The 21208-nt window shown below is 46.3% G+C and overlaps 1 protein-coding gene across 2 annotated transcripts in view; it reads left to right on the forward strand.

The window, feature by feature from the left end:
* CAV1 (caveolin 1) overlaps positions 1–21208 on the forward strand; it is a 38239-nt gene that overhangs the window by 1516 nt on the left and 15515 nt on the right.

Raw genomic sequence — 21208 nt, forward strand, 5'->3', positions numbered from 1 at the left:
GGGACGTGCGTGGGTGGGGTCCTCCCTAGGGATACCCCCACCGTAGGACACCCCGTCCTGCCAGAGAATGTCCCGAGGAGCAGGCGGACGATGCCTCGTTGCCCAAATGCACCCCCCCCCCCCCACATCAAGCAGTCGGAGTGGAAAAACAGATCCGTCCCCATCCTGAAATGGCCCCTTGAGGACACTGAAAATACTTAGAATCCACAGGGGAGAAGTGGGGCTCAGTAGGAGAGAAGCCTCAACTCTCAGGAGAAAGCTCTCCGTCCAGAGCGTGTCTCCCTGCAAGTAAAGCAATATGGTCCAGTGAAGCCCTCAGGTTTTCAGGGTGTGGCTGAGTCTCCTGGGTCCCTTCGGACTGATGTGAACCCCCGAACGCGGATAGCACCTTCCGTCAACCCCACGGCCGCAAGGGGAAGAGGACTTTTCCCCGTTTTTAGACTCTAACTGGTAAACCGGAGTTCAATCCAGGTCAAGTAGATAGTGGCCAGCTTGGCTCTCCTCCGTCAGCCCCGTTTGATTTTTGCCGGCTTTGAGCACACCTTGGACAGACTGACTCGGGGAACGCGTCTGGCCGGGTGAGTCTGAGTTGGGAAATCGTGGACCCTGCCCATCTTTGGCAGAAGACTTGCTTCCTGGGGCCGGGAGAGCGGATGGGATCCTCAACCCTTTCGGGAATTGGAGGAGGTGGCTCTGCCGATGGCCAGAGAGGGTTAAACCGGATTCAAATCAAACCGGGTTTTAGCCCGATCCAGTCTGTGAGGGCCGGGTATTGCAGTCTTGCATTTGATTTCTAGCTTTTAAAGGACACAGACTTTCTTCTGGCCCTTCATCGATCAGTCGGCTGTATTTTGAGCACTTATAAGTGATATTTGAATCTGTTGTTCTGAAGGTGAGTGGGGCTCTTAAAGGATTGTCCTTGCCTGGTGGGGGATGGCCTGTTGACTTCCTCACCCCTGCCTCCCCTCCCCACCCCCAGGTAACTTGGAGAAGAAAGTTGGCGCATGGCTAAAGCTACTGACAGAGCAGGTTCCCAGGGAAAGAAAATATTTTGGTTCTTTGCATTTAGCTTTAGCAAAGAAAGTGTCGGCAGTCGGAAAATTCTGAGTGGAGGCGTCACGGGCCAGTTGGTGGGGTGGGGAGAGGGGTCCTCTCTGTGCTCCGGGGCATTAGTAGTGGTTGGGGAATGAGTCACGGCTCCCAGCCCGGCAGTGTGAAATTTGGGCCTCCCCACCAGCGTGACTAAATAGCAAAAGAGACCAAACCCACATGGAAAAAGAGCACGGCAGAAGTTTACCCGACACATGCAGGAGGCAAGGGATAGGAATTCTCCAACTGAAGCCATGAAAAGGAAGGCAGAATTGGTACCCGCCCCCCTCATCATTCTCGAAACTATGCACCAACGAAATAGGCAGGACCCCCTCCGATTCCCACCCCTCCGAGGAAAATCCACCTGGAAAACTTTTTGCAACACTCATTTAACCCCATAATCTGCCCCCTCCTGTTACAGATGACTTGGGAGAATGTGGAGAGGATGCAGGATTGAGATCCAAGGGGACAGCTGAATAAAGGTGGATTTATCATGAAATCGGGCCTTACTGCAACTTTAAAGCTGAATTTCTCCAAACGCTAGCACCTCCCCTTCTTCTCCTCACTGATTCCCTCTCACCCTACCACCCCCACCCTTTTTCACCAAGTTAGTTTTAGAATCCTGCAACCTTGGAGAGTTAAACACCAGGTCTACCATAGGGCTGTAAAAACTCACACTTCTGTCATTTGGAAACTGGGGTCAAGTAAATCAACTGTGAAAGATAAACTATTCAACAGGGAAAAAGGAATCTGCTCTGTAAGCAAGCCTCTGAAAGGCCATAGTGTTGCCTGCATTCAAAAAACTCCCATATCAAAGTTTTAAAAATAACCCTCACTGGTGAGAGGCAGAGGAAGTGCAGCCTGGGTAGAAAATGTGAAGAGCAGCACAGTTATTGTCTCTGTTCAGGGTGTCCTTTCCATCAGATAATTGAGCTTGATGGGATGCCTGGGGAAAAGATGAGAGCCAATGAGCAGAGGACTTGTGCAGCCAGATTCTGAGCAACTTGGAGCTTTAAGAACTGTAGGTTACCTGGGGAGATCCCAGGAGCACCTGTACTTGATTTTGCCGACTGCTTTTCTCAGTGAGCACATGTTCTTTTATTAAAAAAAAACCAACCAAAAACCCAAAACTCTAATTTGCAACTTGTGATATTTCAACTGATTAATCTATTTGAGTGCTTACCTTGGAGTAGTATAATAGAATTTGTAAACCTGATGCCTGTCCTCTAATGATAATAATAACTGCGGTATTTCCTAAGCACTGACTATGTGCCAAGCACTCTACTAACCCCTGGGTTAGATACAAGATGATAATTAGGTCAGTCACAGTCTCTGACCCACACTATGCTCAGTCTGAGGGAGAGGGTGAGTAGGTGTTTATTCTCCAATTTACAGAGGAGGAAATGGAGGTACAGAGAAGTGACTTCCCCAGGGTCACTCAGCAGGCAAGTGATGGAGCCGGGATCAGAACCCAGGTCCTCTGACTTCCAACCTGGTTTTCTTTCCACTAAGCCACGCTGCTTTTCAGAATCTAGCTAGAGAGATATTTGAGGTCCGATTGATTCCAATCAAGGATATTCAGAGATAATTTTCCATTTTTTCTGTATTCAGGGCAACCATGTGGGAATTTTTTCATTACACCCGTGAACATGACTTGAGATGGTAAGCTCGTTATGGGCAGGGAAGGTGTCTACTAATTACGTTGTATTGTACACCCCCAAGTGCTTAGTACGGTGCTCTGCACCTAATAAATGCTAAATAAATACGATTGTTTGGTTGAGTCAATGAGCTCTTTTTTTTTTTTATCTTTTCATACCTTCACGCTGCAAAGATTAGATTTGGTCTGAAGAAAACTGTTCCAAGCTTGGGGGGAATCTTATGTTTTTTATTCTCTTGAAATTGTATTAGACTGAAACTTTCCCAGTTTAAGAAACACATTTAAAACCCTTCTTAAAAATGGAAAGTTTGACATTGTGGAGTTCATTAAAATGAGGGATGGCTATATATTTTTTTAATTTGTAATTGCCTGAACCAAGAAGGTGGCTTGAATTACTGCACACATCTGTCCCAAGTTAAATTCACTTCCATCCCCCTTTGTATTTCAACTGACTTAATCTACTCATTTGAAACTTTCTTTTAAATATCGCTGTCGTTCGCGTACATCGAATGTAACTTTTTTTTAACTTACTAGATTCTGACTTCGACATGATGGAATTGTTCCTTGCATCAGCATAGTCTGTAGGGGCAGGAGGTCATTAAAACCCACATTGTAGAAGTATTTTAAGGATTATCTGCATTTTTCTTTGGGGCAAATTTTAAGGAAAGAGACTAATTGATTTTCTCCACGTCACCAGCAGAGACATTTTGTCAGTTAGGATTAGCCCGCCCAGAGCAGTCTGAATATTTTCTTATGTGCTTGCATGTGACATGAGGTTTTACTTTAATAGATGCCTTTCTTCAATTAAGCCGAGTGTTCTATCACTCCTAAAACCCAGATGAAATAAGGGAATGAACGATTCCAAAGACTGATCAGAGCTCGTGTAAAACTATTCTCACGCACTCAAGCTGCGAAGAAATGTCTGCCTCCTGTTCCTGGGGAAGTGCTTCACTAGGTTGGCCATCTGAAAGCCTTTCTGAGGGATTCATAGCAGATGCCGGTCCTCTAATGGCTTTACAGGCTTGGTCTCAGTTGGTGCGTTTTCGGCATCTGAAATCACTCAAGTTTCTGGGGCTTTCACTCCTCTTCATCACCTAATAGTATTCAGCTTGAATGAACAAGCATTTGACCACACTCTAAGTTGAAGGTAGGGATTGTGCTTACCTACTTTACGGCAGTCTCCCAAGTGTTGAACTCAAGACTCTGCACACAGTAAGTGCTCAATAAATACTGTTGAGTTGATCGGCCACAGAAATTACTCCAAAGCCCCGGGGTTTCTCTGCATCTTGCTCTTCTTGTTTTAGGCAGAGCTGAAATGCTGTTTATCCTATGTGTTTTAGATTTTTGCCTGTTGAACTCCACAGATAACTCTTTTTAACCCGTTACTGTTGCCCCTTTCTTCCCCTGTCTGCCTCACCTTAACTCTCCCCCCTTGTCTCTTTACCCGATATCTCGTTGGCTACCTCAGCCCTTGGGACCTGCCTCCACGCAGAGAGTGACCTGAAATGCAGCTCTCTCTGGGATGACATCCTCTTTTTTGTCTTTGTTTTGGTTTTATGGTATTTGTTAAGCACTTAATATGTGCCAGGGACTGTACTAAATGCTGGGGTAGAAGCAAGATATGCAGTCCCTGTCCTACATGGTAACTGAGGCGCAGAGAAGTGAGGTGACTTGTCCAGGGTCACACAGATGAGTGGTGGAGCCAGGATTAGAACACAGGTCCTCTGACTCCCAAGCCTGTGCCCAATCCAGTAGGCTACGGTGCTTCTCTGGTTGTTCAGGATCTCAGCTTCCTAAATCTAGCCAGGGATTGCCTCTTGTTGCTGAATTGTACTTTCCAACTGCTCAGTACAGTGCTCTGCACGCAGTAAGTGCTCAATAAATACGATTGAATGAAAAAAGGAATCTAGTTGGACTCTCCCGACCCTTTTGAGTCACAAAGGTGGTTCATAGCCTTGCATCAGTAGAAGGATGTGAAGGTGTTGTGGTTAAGCCTCCTCGACAGGGATTCTGCAGCCCTAGGAGCAGAGGAAACACAGCTATTCTTTTTAAAAGAGTGAAAATGCATGAACAGCTGGAGCCCTTGCTTCTCAGCTGTTCATAGCTCAGCTGCTGGAAGGCCCAGTGGACTCTGACTCCAACTGTTTGAATGCCCTCCCCACCCAGCCCACCCAATAAGAGATCCATTTCTATTCAGAGGACTCTGATTCTCAGTCCATCTCCATCTAATTGTGGGAGCCCAGATTTCCTAAGCATCAGCATTAATAGTATTATTTATGGGGGAGGTCTGCTGTTGGCAGAGTACTGTATTGGATGCCCTCTGCTCTCTCTGCCCCTTCCTGGCTTGTTTATTCGGTGTGCCCCAGCAGAAGCTGTCGCTCACACCGCTTGGAGTTCCCTCCCTTCCGTTGGAGCTGCTCATGTTTATTGACCCTTGGCAAAGCTGCGTAGAATGGCTTGGTGCTGCCACGATGGACATAAATCAGTCCGGGGCAACTTGTGATAGCCTTAGGGCAGGCAGTGAGCTGGCAAGGGGCTGTTTCTTTTAATCAATCAGTTGTATTTATTGAGCACTTACTATGTGCAGAGCACTGTACTAAGAGCTTGGGAAAGTACAATACAACAGAATTAGCAGACATGTCCTTGTGGGCGGGTGGTCCGTAGCATCTGAACGCCATAGCTTAGCGGGCTTAGTGTACACAGGGTCAAACGATTTGTGACCTTTCTTATTATTTTTATTGCCAGTGGGAGGTAGGTGACAGATTCTGCTTATCTCTATTTTAAAGTTGGGTCAACTCAACTCTGTCCACTTGGTGACTGCTCCATGCTCAGTGAGGAGATGGAATTTGTCATCCATCCCTCTGCCAAACCAAACTTGCAGATAAGCACAATTCTACCTACCTACACTTCTTTTAAACATGCCTAACATTCTCCCTCACGAGGAGCAGTAAGTAAAGTCAGAATTCTTTCCCACTTCCCTGGAAAAGTCACTGTGGGTGGAGTTGAGGTCTGTCAAGGGTCCTTGTGCTCAGGACGGCCACCAGGATGAGGGGTATGTGGCTCAAGTGAAACAGGCTGGTGGAATGATGGCAGAACAAGAAATGTTCCCTTAACCCTCTGTGTTGATCAGAGCTGGATGATGTTAGTTCATCCAGAAATAAGAATCTGAGTGGAGGGTCTTTGGTCAGTTATGTTCATATACCCAGGAGAGCATAACCCATTCAGAATGATATGGAAAAAACTGTCTTAATCCCAAACTGGATCCCAAGCCCTCCATTCTATCAGTAGGATTTTACTTCCCAGTATTGCCTTTTGCCACCATCGTCATAATTCTCAGTATTCACTGATCAGCTATTCCTTGAAGAGCAGTGAACTGAGCTCCTCCTAGGTGTAGAGCAATTGTAGTAGACAACTGGGAGTAAACAATACAAATGAGGCATAGTATCTGCCTTCAAGGAGCTTACTATCAATAGGGTAATAAGACCAAGTTTATATAATTACAAATGGAACAAAAGAGAAAATAACAAATACTATTATTAAGCACCTACTATGTGCCAAGTGCTGTTCTAAGCACTGGGGTAGATTCAAGGGAAGCAGCTTGTCCCACATGGGGCTCACAGTCTTAATCCTCATTTTACAGATGAGGTAACTACAACAGATAACAACAAGCACAAAAAGGAATAAGTGGAATGAATGTAAGTGTGTCGTGGGCAGGGATAGTGTCTAACAATTCTGTTGTACTTTCTCCACTCTCAGTAAAGCTCATCAGTTGATAAATGTGAGTGCTAAGGGTATTTAAATCAAGTATCTGCAAAATCTTAATTGTGACAAGTTGGATCAGAAACAACAGTTTTGACCTTTTCATTCAATAGTATTTATTGAGTGCTTACTATGTGCAGAGCACTGTACTAAGCGCTTGGAATGAACAAGTCGGCAACAGATAGAGACAGTCCCTGCCGTTTGACGGGCTTACAGTCTAATCGGGGGAGACGGACAGACAAGAACAATGGCAATAAATAGAGTCAAGGGGAAGAACATCTCGTAAAAACAATGGCAACTAAATAGAATCAAGACCTTTTCAGTCCCCAGACCTACCCTTGCCTCCATCATTCTGTCTATACCCAGAGCTTAGTACAGTGCCTGGAACACGGGAAGCCCTTACCAAATCCCACATTATTATTATCAGTAGTAGCAGTATCCAGAGGCCAGGCAAACTGGCTGTAGGGAAAGGGGGCAAAAGGAACCTTCCAAGACCCTCAGGCCACGGCGTCAATCAAGGAAACACCAAGAGGGGCCACTGAGGCCATTGCAAACTCAGTCAAAAAGTTCTTGACTTAATTTGGCTCAATAACTGGGGAGTCAGGCGATCTGTATAAACCAGGTAAAGACTCTCCATCGCACATTTTTGCATGGAATTCAGGGCGACAGATTATGCACCGTTAAGAAGCGCTTGAGTTGGGAGTCTTGTGTACCAAGGGGCAACTGCTCTGCCTATGAAAATTAAGCCAGTGTTAATCAGAAATCAGTAGGTCAGAAATCATTACTGCCCTCTTTCTTGTATAAGTGGCTGGTGGCTTCTTCACTGTATCTATAAGTAATGTTTGCTCGTTGGCCGGGAAAGCGCTGAAGGTCATAAACTGTGCCTGTGAAGCAAAGGGTCTTTTACCTAATTTTAGTTTTCAACACTCTTGTGACCCTTGTGCTTTTTGGCTTAATTCTATGTTCTGCAGCTTAAGAGTTATATTCTCCAAATAACAAAACTCCTGTGCATCGACATCCTAAGAATGATTCATAGCTATTTTTTCACAGTTGCATATTTTCCTGTGTAACAGCACCAGCAGCCAAGTTTTAACTTTTTTTTGTCCTGATGGAAAAAGTATCATAATTCTATCATCATTTAGAAGACTACTAATATAGCCAGTGAGACCTAGCAATGATTTCTGTAAATGGATCATTTCAGCAAATGAATCAGTTTGGGGATAAAATTACCTCCTCCAATCTGGTGTGGATAATTTCCATTTGTTTTCGATGATCACTTCTGAGGGTGAGCTGAACCAAGATCCTTAGGACAACTGTATGCCCAAGGTTTGGGTACTTGGACATTCAGGGAAGAACTGCATTTTTTCCCAGTGGTTTGGTTGATGGTCAAGATTGTACAAAACAACTACGTAACCTTTTCGATCAACTCATTATGCAGATGAAATAGAGTCCACTTCCAGGATTGAATGGATGCTTCTCAGAAAAATCCAAGGGCACATCAGAATTAGAACCAGTCCTCAAAGGGTATGTCCTGAGCCTTGATTCCAACTAATACCTTAATTCTTTGGTGATGAGTTTTTAGTTATTAAAATGTCCACCAAATGGGCATTTGCATGTTTAGCCCCTACTGGCCTCTCTGATTGGGAAAGTGTTTTGTGTAACTCTGTCACTGAATGCTGAGCAGGCTTTATTGCGGCATCCCCCAAGTGGAATGCAGTGCCCGGGCCTGGAGAGAGTTGACCAGAATTCTGACTACCACTTATGTACTTCAGTCTGTGACCTTTGGGCATTTGATACTAGTCCCACTCCCCCCAGCACTCATGTACATACCTTTAAATAATATATTAAAAATGATTTATTCATAATAATGCCTGTCTCCCCCTCTAGACTGTAAGCTCGTTATGGGCAGGGATCGTGTCTACTAACTGTTGTATTGTACTCTCCTAAGCACTTAATACAGTGCTCTGCACATAGTGCTCAATTTATATAATTAATGATGATTGATGATCTCTGGAGGGTAGAAGGGAACAGGATGAGGGCAGAGCCTAGAGGGAGTGAGCCCAAAAGAGAGAGTGGCCAGAGGGAAACAGGTGGGATGGAACGAGACAGGGGAAGGGGAAAGGAGTTAGGTGGAGGTGGAAAGGAAGGAGAGAGTGTTCATTCACTTTCTGCGGCCCTTCCAAGTTGACCCAAACAGCAGCGCCTTTAGCCCCGGACAGGTCAGTTGGGCTGGAACAACTTCTTCCTTCGCTTCTGCTTGAGGGAGAGCGGTGGAGTATGCAGAGAGGGTTACAGGTATTGGACTGCCGCAGTGGCCGTGTACACTGAGCTGATGGAGGCAGCCTCACTTCCTAAGCCTATGGGATTCCTCCCGCAAAGCATCTTCGCCAGCTCCTCCCTCTCCACTGATGGCCCTGCTTCTCCCTCAGTGAATCATTTGTATTTATTGAGCACTTTCTGTGTGCAGAGCACTGTCCTAAGCTCTTGGGACAGTACAATATAGCAGCTGGTAGACACACTCCTCCCTGTGCCACCCTTCCCATTAGCCAAGGTGGAGACACCTTTCATGATGATATTGGTATTTGTTAAGCGCTTACTATGTGCAGAGCACTGTTTTAAGCACTGGGGTAGATACAGGGTAATCAGGTTGCCTCCCGTGGGGCTTAGTCTTCATCCCCATTTTCCAGATGAGGTCTCTGAGGCCCAGAGAAGTGAAGTGACTTGCCCACAGTCACATAGCTGACAAGTGGCGGAGCCAGGATTCAAACCCACGACCCCTGACTCCCAGGCCCGGGCTCTTTCCACTGAGCCACGCTACTTCTCTCCCACCATCTGATTTTAAAGAGCCAATAGCCACGGTACAAGTTTGACTTTCTATACTCTGAAAAAAGCAAAAGAATCTGTATGAGGTGTCAGGAAAGGGCTTTAAATTTCAGGGGCATCCTGCCAAAGTCGGGATAGCTGGCCCACTCAGCCTATAGTTTTGTGTCCACTCTTCTTTCCTCCCTGTGGAATACCTGGCAGCAGTCAGCCTTTCAAAGGATTCACGTTGAGGTTGCCATCAATACTTCCCTGAAAGACGAAACCTCTTCAATTTCTTTCCCCACAAGAGAGAACCCTGAGGATGCAGCCTAGTTCATGAGAGGAGAATTTACGCTCTAACATTTCTTTTAATGGGGTGAGTTCCCAACAGGAAAGCTTAGCATACCAAGTACCACAGAAAGCGGAATCTCGCGGCTACCTTTCTGGCTCTGACTTTTGCTATAAGGAATAGCCCAATCCTTGGAGGGTGAATTATGTCTTTTGGAGGACCGTGAAAGAATCTGCTCCCTAGATTCACCCCACTGTGGTTATCCCAGGAAATCAGAGCAGAGATCATGCCCTTGGAGACTGTGCAATCAAGCAATAGTGGTTTTTGAGCATTCGCTCTATGCAGACCTCTATATTAAGTGCTTGGGAGAGTACAGTGACGTTAGTAGACACTGTCACTATCCTTAAGGAGTTTGCAATCTAGCAAGGAAAGCAGATAATAAAATAACCGGTACCAGTTATTACCGGTAGGAAGCAACAGAGTTTTAAAGGTACATATGTCAGTGATGAGTGGGCTGAGTACCTAAAGGCATAGGTGGCAAGGACTCTAATCCATAGGTGAGGAGGGAAATAGAGTGAGGAGGTGAGAGATGAGTCAGGGAAGGCCTCCCGGAGTAGATGCGATTTGAGTAGGAAGGACTGTGCCAAAGAATTCCAGCTCCCCAAGGCAAATCTAGAAAGCAAAGAAGTGCTGAAGCCTTGTAGCTCAGTGGAAAGAGCACAGTAATAGGAATCAGATGACCTGGGTTCTAAATCTGACTCCACCATTTAATAATAATAATAATAATAATGTTGGTATTTGTTAAGCGCTTACTATGTGCCGAGCACTGTTCTAAGCGCTGGGGTAGACATAGGGGAATCAGGTTGTCCCACGTGGGGCTCACAGTCTTAATCCCCATTTTACAGATGAGGTAACTGAGGCACAGAGAAGTTAAGTGACTTGCCCACAGTCACACAGCCGACAAGTGGCAGAGCCGGGATTCGAACTCATGAGCCCTGACTCCAAAGTCCGTGCTCTTTCCACTGAGCCACGCTGCTTCTCCTGTGTAACCTTGGGAAAGCCAGTTGACTTCTCCGAACCTTAGTTTTCTCATCTGTAAAATAAGGATTAAAATGTATGTTTTCCTCCACCTTAAAGTGTGAGCTCCATGTGGGACAGAGACTGTCTCAGATCTGGTTTTACTATATCTACCTTAGCACTTTGCACAGTTTTTAGCAAATGTTATTGTTGTTACCCAGAGTAGAAGCTAAGCAGGAGTGGGGAATTACTGAAAAGATGTAAGGGTGAGATTATATTTATTTTCCCTTTTTTGTTGTTTAAAAATGAGTGGATTCACCCTTGAAAGTTGAGTGAAGAATGCAATTCCCATGTCTCTATACTAAAGCTTTGGAAATGCATGTGCTCCTCTCCTGGGGGTTGAGTGCACATAGGTATCTCTTTATGGGGTTAATTAGGGTATTTGTTAAATGCTTCCTACGTGCCATGCCCTGACCTAAATTCAGGGGTTGTTACAAAATAATCCATTCAGATCCAGTACCCAGCCCACTAAGGGTTTATAAACTTGAGCAGGAGTCAATGAACACATAAGACAGTAAGAATAATGATAATTGTGGTGTTTGTTCAGCACTTACTATGTGCCAAGCTCTGTTCCAGGCATTGGAATAAATACAAGATAATTAGATTGGACACAATGCCTGTCCCATACGGGACTCACAGTCTTAGAAAGAGAGAGAACAGGTATCGAGTCCTCATTTTACAGTTGAGGAAACTGAGGTGGAGAGAAGGAAAGTGACTTGACTAAGGTCACCCAGCAGGCAGGTGGGCAGACAATGGTCTATTTCCACTAGATCATATTGAACAAGAAATTATTAATTCAATAGTCCAAAATAACACTGTTGATTGATTACATGGGTAAGACAGTCGTAAGTCCCCTCACCACTTCCAGAAACTATCCTCACTTTCAAACACCAGCAGTCTTGGTAATAAATGTTCAGTCTTCATGCCTGCAGGGATTAATGCATCAATCAGTGGCATTTATTGGGCACTTACTGTGTGCAGAGCACTGGACTAAATGCTTAGGAGAATAAAATCCAACAGAATTAGACACATTCCCTACCCTTAATGAATTTACAGCACTTAACTATGTGTCAGACACTGTATCAAGCACTTGGGTTGATGCAAGTTATTCAAATTGGACATGTCCCACATGGAGCTCACAGTTTTAATCCCCATTTTAAAGATAAGGAACTGAGGCAGAAGTGACTCGTCTAAGGTCACCCAGCAGGCAAGTGGCAGAGCTGGGATTAGAATCCAGATCCTCTGACTCCCAGGCCCGAGTTCTTTCAACTAGGCCACAGACAGACCCCCTGCAGACCCCAGAATTTTGAGGGTGTGGGATGCTGGAAAGGAATTCATGCTTATATTTGCATATTCATATTCCTGTTTGAAGATGAAAGCGACTGGTGGTGAGAACCCATCTCTGCATATAGGGGTGGCAGGAAAGGTGGAAGTGTAACTGACAATCCCTTAATAATAATAAATAATAATTATGGTATTTGTTAAATACTATGTGCCAGGCACTGTACGAAGCGCTGGGGTGGATACAAGCAAAATCGAGTTGGACACAGTTCCTGTCCCGCAAGGTGCTCCCAGTCTTCATCCCCATTTTACAGATGAAGTAACTGAGGCACAAAGAAGTGAAGTGATTTGCCTAAGGCCACACAGCAGACAAGTGGCAGAAATGGTATTGGAACCCATGACCTTCTAACACTACACCATGCTGCTCCCCTTCCAAATTGTGTTCCCAGGTCTGTCTCTCTTTGATGCTTTCTCAGTATCCTGATCAGGGGAAATTAACAAAGTCTTTGCTCATGAAGCCTTTCCCCGGTCCCCTGTGACCACCCTGTCAGGGTGGTCTACGCTGGGCTGGTCTTCCATCTTCTGCTTTGTCGCGTTGCTTGAGACTGACTGGGCTTTACCCATCTTCCTCTAGATTGTGAGTTCGTGAGCAAGGAATGTGTCAGCCAACTCTGTTGTATTGCTCTGCAAATAGTAAGTGTTCAGTAAATACCATTGATTGACTTGACATCATTTGCTCTGCCTGCCCAGCTTGTATGGTCTGCCCATTCAGTTCACTGTGCACTGGCTGCTTGGATACCCTTAGCTCATCCATTCTTTTAACACCATCTGCCCTGGAAAGCTGTGTTGCTGGAAGCTTGGGCTCTGTGGGCGTGAGCTGGCGACATTACAGCACCTCATTGTTGGTAACTTTGCCCTGGCATTTGAGGTTGATCGTGATTGGTAAATCATGTTGGAAATATGGCAGCACCAGTAGCTAAGTGGAAAGGGTCCCCATTTGAGCTGAAAACAGAGCTATCTGAGGTCCACGTGTGACACTAAAGCTCTGTCTGATTAAGAAAACGAGACAGGCTGATCATGTGGCGGCGTCCACCAGGGTTCACTGAATGAGCCCCTCTCTCAACAGTTTTATTCCAGCACAAGTCAGGGGACCAGTGTGTGGAGCAGTCTTGGTCATACCGAGCAGGAAAACAGCCCAGCCAAACTGGTCAACTCATTGTGCATTAGCTCCCCCAGCTGCTCTTGTTCAGTGGAAAAGCTTGGATGTCCATGACTGGGCTGGCGCATCCGGGCCACTTTTGGTTTAGGGCCCAAAGTATTCTGGGATTTGTAGCTTTCATAACACCTAATGGTATTGGAGGGGTAGGAGTTCATCGGTTTGATACAGACCCACCCCTGAGCTCTGAATAAATGGGGCCTCTAGGGATCCAGACCCTACCCCTATGAGACACCCCCCATACCCCCGGGAGAGGGCCCCAGACCAATTTGGTTTACCTGGAACCACCCAGGCCTCACAACCTGAACTCTCACCCTGAGGTTGCTGGGATAACCCTCTTGTGCCACTCACTGTATCTGGACACTTTTTTTAAAAAAATGGTATTAAGCCCTTACTATGTGTTGGAAACTATCCTAAACTCTGGTTTAGAGACAAGCTAATTAGGTTGGACACAGTCCATGTCCCATGTGGGTTCACATTCAGTCCTCATTTTACAGAAGAGGTGACTGAGCCATGGAGAAGTGACTTCCCCAAGGTCACACAGCACAGAGCTGTAACTTAAATCCAGGTCCTGCCAACTCTCAGGCCCATGCTCTATCCACTAAACCACCTCCCTCAAGCCTGCCAACAACCTGTCCCAGCCCCATGCTCACCGATGGAAGGTGCCTGGGGCACACTAACAGGCAGTCCCAGATCACCAAGGGACTTCACGAAAGGCCCGTGACCTCCAGGCCTCAGTTTCCTCCTCAATGAAATGGGGAGAACAATGTTGGCATCCTTCCCACTGAGGTCTTTCTGTTGACTGGTTTCACAAAAAAAAGTGCTTTGAAAGTACAAAGTGCAGTCAACTGAACTATTAATGTGTTAGCTTGGGAAACCTGAAATAGTAGAGTTTTCCACGAACCATTGTTTGGGGTAGGGGGAAATGGGTTGAACTTTTTTTTTCTTAAAGGAAATCTGCACAAGCAAATCTACCATGGAAACACCCAGGGAATTAACTGGTAGAACAGATTTGCACCTGCACAGAATGTAACACTTCCTGCTTTTCACAGGAACTGCCCCAATCTTTCAAGTGAGAAACGCCTCTTGTTTTCACTATTGTAACCTGCAAAGATGTCCCAAGTTGACCGTTGTTTTCTGATCAGAGGAAGCATACTTTCCCTAAGGGGCAATTTTTGATCTCTGTTAAACCAGTGTGAATTAGCAGGTTAACTAAGGGAGGCCCTTCATGACACTGGAGAAAGGCGTAGAAATCATTTTTAATGTAGGTTTTCAAGTGTGTATGGTAGGGAGAGGGAGAATGTATTACTCTGCCCTATGGCAATTTGAATGTGAAATGAGATCAAGTTACAGTCAAAACCTAACCTATAGGTTTATTTAATTGTTTTCCAAATCCCAGGAAAATACTTGAGATCTGAAATCCCATCTCCAAGAAAAGCCTTACCAAAATGGAGTGACTGCAGTTAAGGTAGCCTAGTGGAAAGAGCACGGGCCTGGGGGTCAGAAAATCTAGGTTCTAATCTCACTCTCCGCCTAGACTGTGAGGTTGTTCTGAACAACGTATGTATCTGTTGTACTCTCCCAAGCACTTACTACAGTGCTTTGTGTACAGGAAGCGCTCAATACGTATGACTTTGGCCAAGTCACTTAACTTCTCGGTGCCTCAGTTCCCTCATCTGTAAAATGGGGATTAAGACTGTGAGCCCCACGTGGGACAACCTGATTCCCCTGTGTCTACCCCAGCGCTTAGAACAGTGCTCGGCACATAGTAAGCGCTTAACAAATACCAACATTATTATTAATACGTATGATTGAATGACTGAATGAATGAACTCTGCCAATTGCTTGCTGTGTGACCTTGGGTAAGTGCATTAACTCTGGTGCCTCAGTTTCTTCAACTGCAACGAAGGGCTTACATACCCATTCTCCTGCGTACTTAAACTGTGAACCCCATGCAAGATATGGACTGTGTCCAACTCAATTAGCTTGAACCTATCCCAGCGCACATAGTAAGCACTTTACACATAGCATTAAAAAAAGCCTGCTGTCGCAAGGGTGTGTCTAACATTCTGGGCAGAACAGGATGCTTCAGATGAGGACCTGGGATTGGGAAGAAATACAGGATGAACTGCATCTCTTAAGGTGAAAAACATTGAGATGTGGTTCATCCATCTCTCCTCAGAAAATTGCTGACTTTGGGTGCTGGAAACTGTGTTAATCTCAAAGAATGTGGGCTGAGGGGGAAGCACAGAGAGAAGCACATAACAAGGATTTGAATCAAAGGGCCTTCTGATGGAAGTCTGTCCTGGGAGGAGTATAAACGCACAGTCCAGAGACCGGAGAGAGGGTCCACCTGTCAATACCCAGCGGAGAAACTGAATGTTGAGTTCCAGGATTTCCTCTCCAGCCCTCTGCAGTTTGATTAGGTGTTCCCTGACACAAATACCAAGAGAAAGGAACAGACCCTCCAGTGCCTTTCCCAAAGCCCACTAATTGCTCCAAGGACTCGCTAAAGGATATGGTATGAGATGTTTTTTCAACGATGTCATTACTCTGGTCATCCGTGGCACGACTTGGATTGGCTCAGCAGGACAAGACATAGAGCACGATTGGATTTTGCCAGTAATTATTTGGGTTGGAGGCCTGAAGGCTTTCTCCCATTCTGATCCCCTGGGGCCCAGGGGCCATGGTTTGGGAGTTGACTAGCCTTCATTGGCTACCCCTGCTGCTCATCCACTGACTAATCCTGCAATCTGGGCAAGTCACTTCACATCCCATTTCTCTCCATTGGATGCTGAATCTGATTGTTCTGGTTAACACTTGGAGAGCCATTGGAGGGAGGAAGGGATAAGGGATATTTCAGGGGGATGAGGTCTCTAACCCATTTTTCTGCCCTCTTTCCCTGTCAGGCTGGCCCCCTAAAAAATATAAGGGATGCCTCAATAGTGATGGAGTGTACTAGCAAAAATATTGCACAAACAGAGGAAATACTCTGATTTATTTATGGGCCCCTTAGAGGCTCAAAGGAATCCTGGATTGGAATCAGCCACAGGGCCAGAATTACAGGTGTCCCACGTTGAACTGAGAGAGAACACACATAAACCCCCTGAGCCCAATTCTTTCCTTTCTACCTGCCCCCTTAGGGGACAACAGGTTCATCAAAGGGTTAAATGTTCCCCTGCATCAAAACCCCCAGGCCTCAAGCAACACCATTCCTAGATCAGACCCACATCCAGTCTGGGTCAGGATCGCCTCCGACAGGAGCATCAAAATCAGTCAATCAACTTATGGTATTTATTGAGTGCTTACTCTGTGAAGAGCATGGTGCTAAATGCTTAGGAGAGTACAATGCAACACGGTTGGTGACACATTTCCTGTCACAAAGAGCACACTTTGACCTTGGGGGAGTCACTTAACTTCCCTGCTTCAGTTACCGCATCTATAAAATGGAGATTAACACTGTGAGCCCCATATGGGACATGGGCTGTGATGAAACTGATTAGCTTGTATCTACCCCAGCGCTTAGTATAGTGCCTGGCACACCATAAGTGCTTAACAGATTCCATAAAAAATAAGCTTACAGTCTAGAGGGGGAGTCAGAGGAATTGTGTGATGGTTGCCTTCCTGTCTCATGGGGGCCTCACAGCCTAAATAGGAAGGAGAATAGCAGCATGGCCTAATGGAAAGAGCAGAGGCGTAGGAGTCAGAGGACCTGGATTCTAATTCCTGCTCTGCCACTTGTCTATGTGAACTTGGACAAGTCACTTTAACTTCTCCGTGCGTGTTACCTCATCTTAAAATGGCGATTAAGACTGTAAGCCCCATGTGGGCTATGGACTGTGTCCAACCCAAGTAGCTTGTATCTACCTCAGTGCTTAGTGAAGTGCCTAGCACATAATAAGTGCTTAAATACCATTTAAAAAGTCCCATTCCACCTCCAAACCTCTGCTAAACAATCCCTCCTGAATTTCCCCAGTGGACTCTGGACTCTCCAATCCTCTAGACTATAAGCTGGTAATAGGCAGAGAATGAGTCTGGTTTTTGTTATATTGCATTCTCCCAAGCACTTAGTACAGTGTTCTGCACAGAGTAAGCACTCAATAAATAGGACCGAATGACTGACTGATTCCAACACCCACCCAGCACTGATGAACAATATTAGAACATCAATCTCTGAGCCGCGCAGCCTTGGGTCAGCCCCTCGATTCACCCAGACCAGACGCCAGTCTGTCAGTGAAACTGGCAACTGTGTGATGATTTTCCCTGTATAAAACTATGCCCAGCTCCTGGCCCCAACAGCAGAGAGCGGAGGGGGCATTCGGGAATTATGGAAAAGGGTGAGAGTCACTGAGAACTCTAGTCAGGTGCCAATCTAGATCTGGCCCACCAGTTCAGCCTTTGCAGAAATGTGCCGTCAGACCCGACCAATGCCCGGAGAAAGGGTGATGGAGACGGGCTGTTGGAGACTAGATGATGGAGAAAGGCTGGGAGCAGGTCGGGGGAGATGAGAGACTTTCCGAGGAAGGCAGGGTCTACTGTCCTGCTAGATTATGGAAGGAGGAAATAGACATTGTTAGGGATGGGTCATGGAACTTCTAACTCTCCTCTCTGTATCCCTCACGTTCCCTCTAGTGGCAGTATTAATAATTGATATTTATTGAGTTCTGACCAAGTTCACACACTGTACTAAGGGTTCGGAAAAGTGTAACAAAAGCAGAGAATATTCCCTGCCCTCAGGCTGCTTACGGTCTAACAGGGGAGGCAGACATACAAAAGAGAGACAAAAAAAATGTGAGCATAGGAAGAACAAGGATCAGATTGGGAGTCGGGTGACCTATGGGCCCAGGAGTTAGAGGACCTGGATTCTAATGCGCCTCTGCCACTTGCCTGCTGTGGTCTTGTGGAAGACAGGTAACTTCTCGGTGCCTTAGTTTCCTCAACTGTAAAATGGAGATTCAGTGCTTAGACTTTGAGACCTATGTGAGACAGGGACTATTCCTGATCCAATTACCTTGTATCTGCCCCAGCACTTAGAGCAGTGCTTGACACATAGCAAGTGCTTAAAAATACCAAAAAAAAAGAGTAGAGAAAATGTGTCAGATTGACTATCACAATAAGTAATTGTATATGCAATTGAATATACAAAGGTACATGAGAGCTAAGGATGAGTAGAAATACATAGCTGCTAGGGGTAGATGTTGGATTAATATATCTTGGGGTGGTAGAAAATAATCAGGAAAGACTTCCTGGAGGAGGCAGTATTTTAGGAGGACTAGTGGCCCAACAAAGACTGCACATCCAGGAACCTGCAGCTTGTACCTGCTACTTTTTTTTTTTTTGCTTCCACACTTCCCCAAGGCCCAAATTCCCAACATTCACCTCTGGGTGAAGGAGTCCCAGGCAGACACTTGGTGGGGTTGTGATCCAGAGCAGAGAGGAGTTGGGTGGAGCAAACCAGCAGGTCCAGAGGGTGATTCTGCCTTTCTCAGGCCCATTTCCAGGAGCTGGCAGTTTCTCCCCACCAGCCCAGCAAGGGGCGGCTTCAGTAACCTTAACTCTGCCCTCCCTCCGTCCTTTCCCATTGAACTTCTCCTTCCCAGCTCCTGATCCCAACAGCTGATCGTGAAGGTGGCATCTGGGCGTAGTGAAAGAGGGTGGGAGCCATCGGGAGCACCGATCAGGTGCCATCCTAGACCTGGACCCCCAGTGCAGCCTTTGCAGAAATGTCAACAGCTCGGACCGACGTCCAGGGTGAGGCTAGCTAATGGAGAAAGACGAGGGGAGTGGGAGATGGCAAACTTTGCCCACTTGGGAGGGCAGTGTCTACCACCCTCCTACGTTGTGGGGAGAAGGAAAGAGTCAAAGCCAGAACAGTGGTGACGGGAGAGGGCTCACCTATATCCTATTTCCAGCGGGTCCTCTCCTCAGAACAGCCCCATTCCTGGGGGTAAAGGAACCAGATTGGGAGTGTGATGATGGCTGGGCATTACAAGCTTCTCGGGGGCAGGGGTTTTTTCTAATGGTGTGACCTAGTGAAAGGAGCACAGGTCTGGGAGTCAGAGGACATTCACAAGTCCTTGGACAAGTCACTTCATTTCTCTGGGCCTCAGTTACATCATCTGTATAATGGGGATTAAGACTGTGAATCCTATGTGGGACAGGGACTGTGGCCAACCCGACTACCTTGTATCTATCTCAATGCTTAGAATAGTGCTTGGCAGATAGTAAGCACCCAATAAATACCAATGATTACTTGATCGATTGATTGAGGGATTGTGGCTCCTTGTGGTCACCAGACAGTCTCTGGATCACCTATCCCTTGGGAAGGGGCCATGGTACAGGCACCAGGCTGGCTGAATTTATGTGTTTGTGTTCATGTTAGGGAGTGCAGGAGAAGATGATGGATGAGATAATAATGATAATATTCATTAAGTGCTTACTCTGTGTCAGACACTGTTCAAAGGTATATAGAGTTAATCAGTTCGGACATAGTCCCTGTCCTACACGGAGCTCACAGTCTTACTCTCCATTTTACAGATGAGGGAACTGAGGCACAGAGAAGTCAAGCGACTTGCCTAAGGTCACACAACAGACCAGTGGAAGAGCGGCGATTAGAACCTAGGTCCTCTGATTCCCAGGCCCATGCTCTATCCACTAGGCCATGCTGCTTCTCCATTAATTCATTCATTCAATCCTATTTATTGAGCACTTACTCTATGTAGAGCAGTGTACTAAGTGCTTGGGAGAGTACAGTACAACAATAAACAGACACATTCCCTGCCCACAGTGAGTTTACAGTCTAGTCCAAAGCCCAAGGAAGACAGATGATGAGGAGCTTGAGGTCTTTCCTTCCTGGGATACAGGGGTGCAGCTATGGGTTGGGCACAGTGAGACAACAATGGGGCTTCCGAATCTGGCCCACATGATGTCCTGCAGTCATCAATCCTGGGCTGGTGGCGTTGTTAACGGTGCTGGGTGCGATGGAACTTCTCTGTGAGGCTTGGGTACCTGGGTTCAGATGGGATTCTCCCATCTCAGAAGGAGAAGCTATGAGAAGCAGCATGGCCTAGTGGATAGAGCTTGGGCCTAGGAGTCAGAAGGAGATGAGTTCTAGTTCCAGCTCTGCTGCATTCCTGCTGCGTCACTTTGGGCAAGTCACTTCACTTCTCTGGGCTTCAGTTACCTCAACTGAAAATTGGTGATTAAGACGTGAGCCCCCTTTGGGACTGTGTCCAGCTGGTTAAGTTGTATCTACCCCAGCACTTAGAGCAATGCCTGGCACATAGAACGTGCTTAATAAGTACCATTAATATAACTGTGAGGGCCCGAACTGGATTCAAGAAAACCCGGCTAGGCTCGGGAGGCAGGAAGAGAACAGAAGGTCAGAGGGGGCGCTAAGCTCCATATGACACAGTCTCACAGGAAGCCAGTAATGGAGCACTTGCTATCAGATGAAAATAGCCCCATGGCTTTCATTCCAGCACCCCAGGGGTTCCCAGAAGGAAAGCCAGTGTGAAGCTTTGGCGCGATAACAGCAGTGGGATATATAGCCCATCCTCCCCCCAAAACCATAAGTGTCACATATCAGGCATTTCAAGAGGGATGTAGGAGCTCCTCAGTAATGAGGTGAGGTGTGAACAAATCCCATTCAGAAAAGTTAACTGGCATCGGCAGGGCATTTGGTTCTGTAAAGGAGAAAGCAGCGTAGTCTAGTGGAAAGAGCAAGGGACAGTGAGCCAAGAGACCTAGGTTCTCATCCCAGATGTGCCACCTGCCTACTGTGTGACCCTGGGCAACTCACTTATCATCTGTGCCTCAGTTTCCTCATCTGTAAAATGGGAATTAACTGTTCGTTCTCCCTCCCCTTTAGTCTATGAGTCTCATGCAGGACAAGGACTGTGACTGATCTGAAGTGTTCTTCCCTAGTGCCTAACACAGTGCTTGGCACTTGCTAATCATTTAGTGGATACTGCACTTTTTTGAATTACTATTAATAAAGGAAGGCTGTGCTGAAATCTAACCCTCTAGGTGCTGGACT

The sequence above is a fragment of the Ornithorhynchus anatinus genome, chromosome 10, assembly GCF_004115215.2.
Source record: "Ornithorhynchus anatinus isolate Pmale09 chromosome 10, mOrnAna1.pri.v4, whole genome shotgun sequence".
Taxonomy (NCBI): Eukaryota; Metazoa; Chordata; class Mammalia; order Monotremata; family Ornithorhynchidae; genus Ornithorhynchus; species Ornithorhynchus anatinus.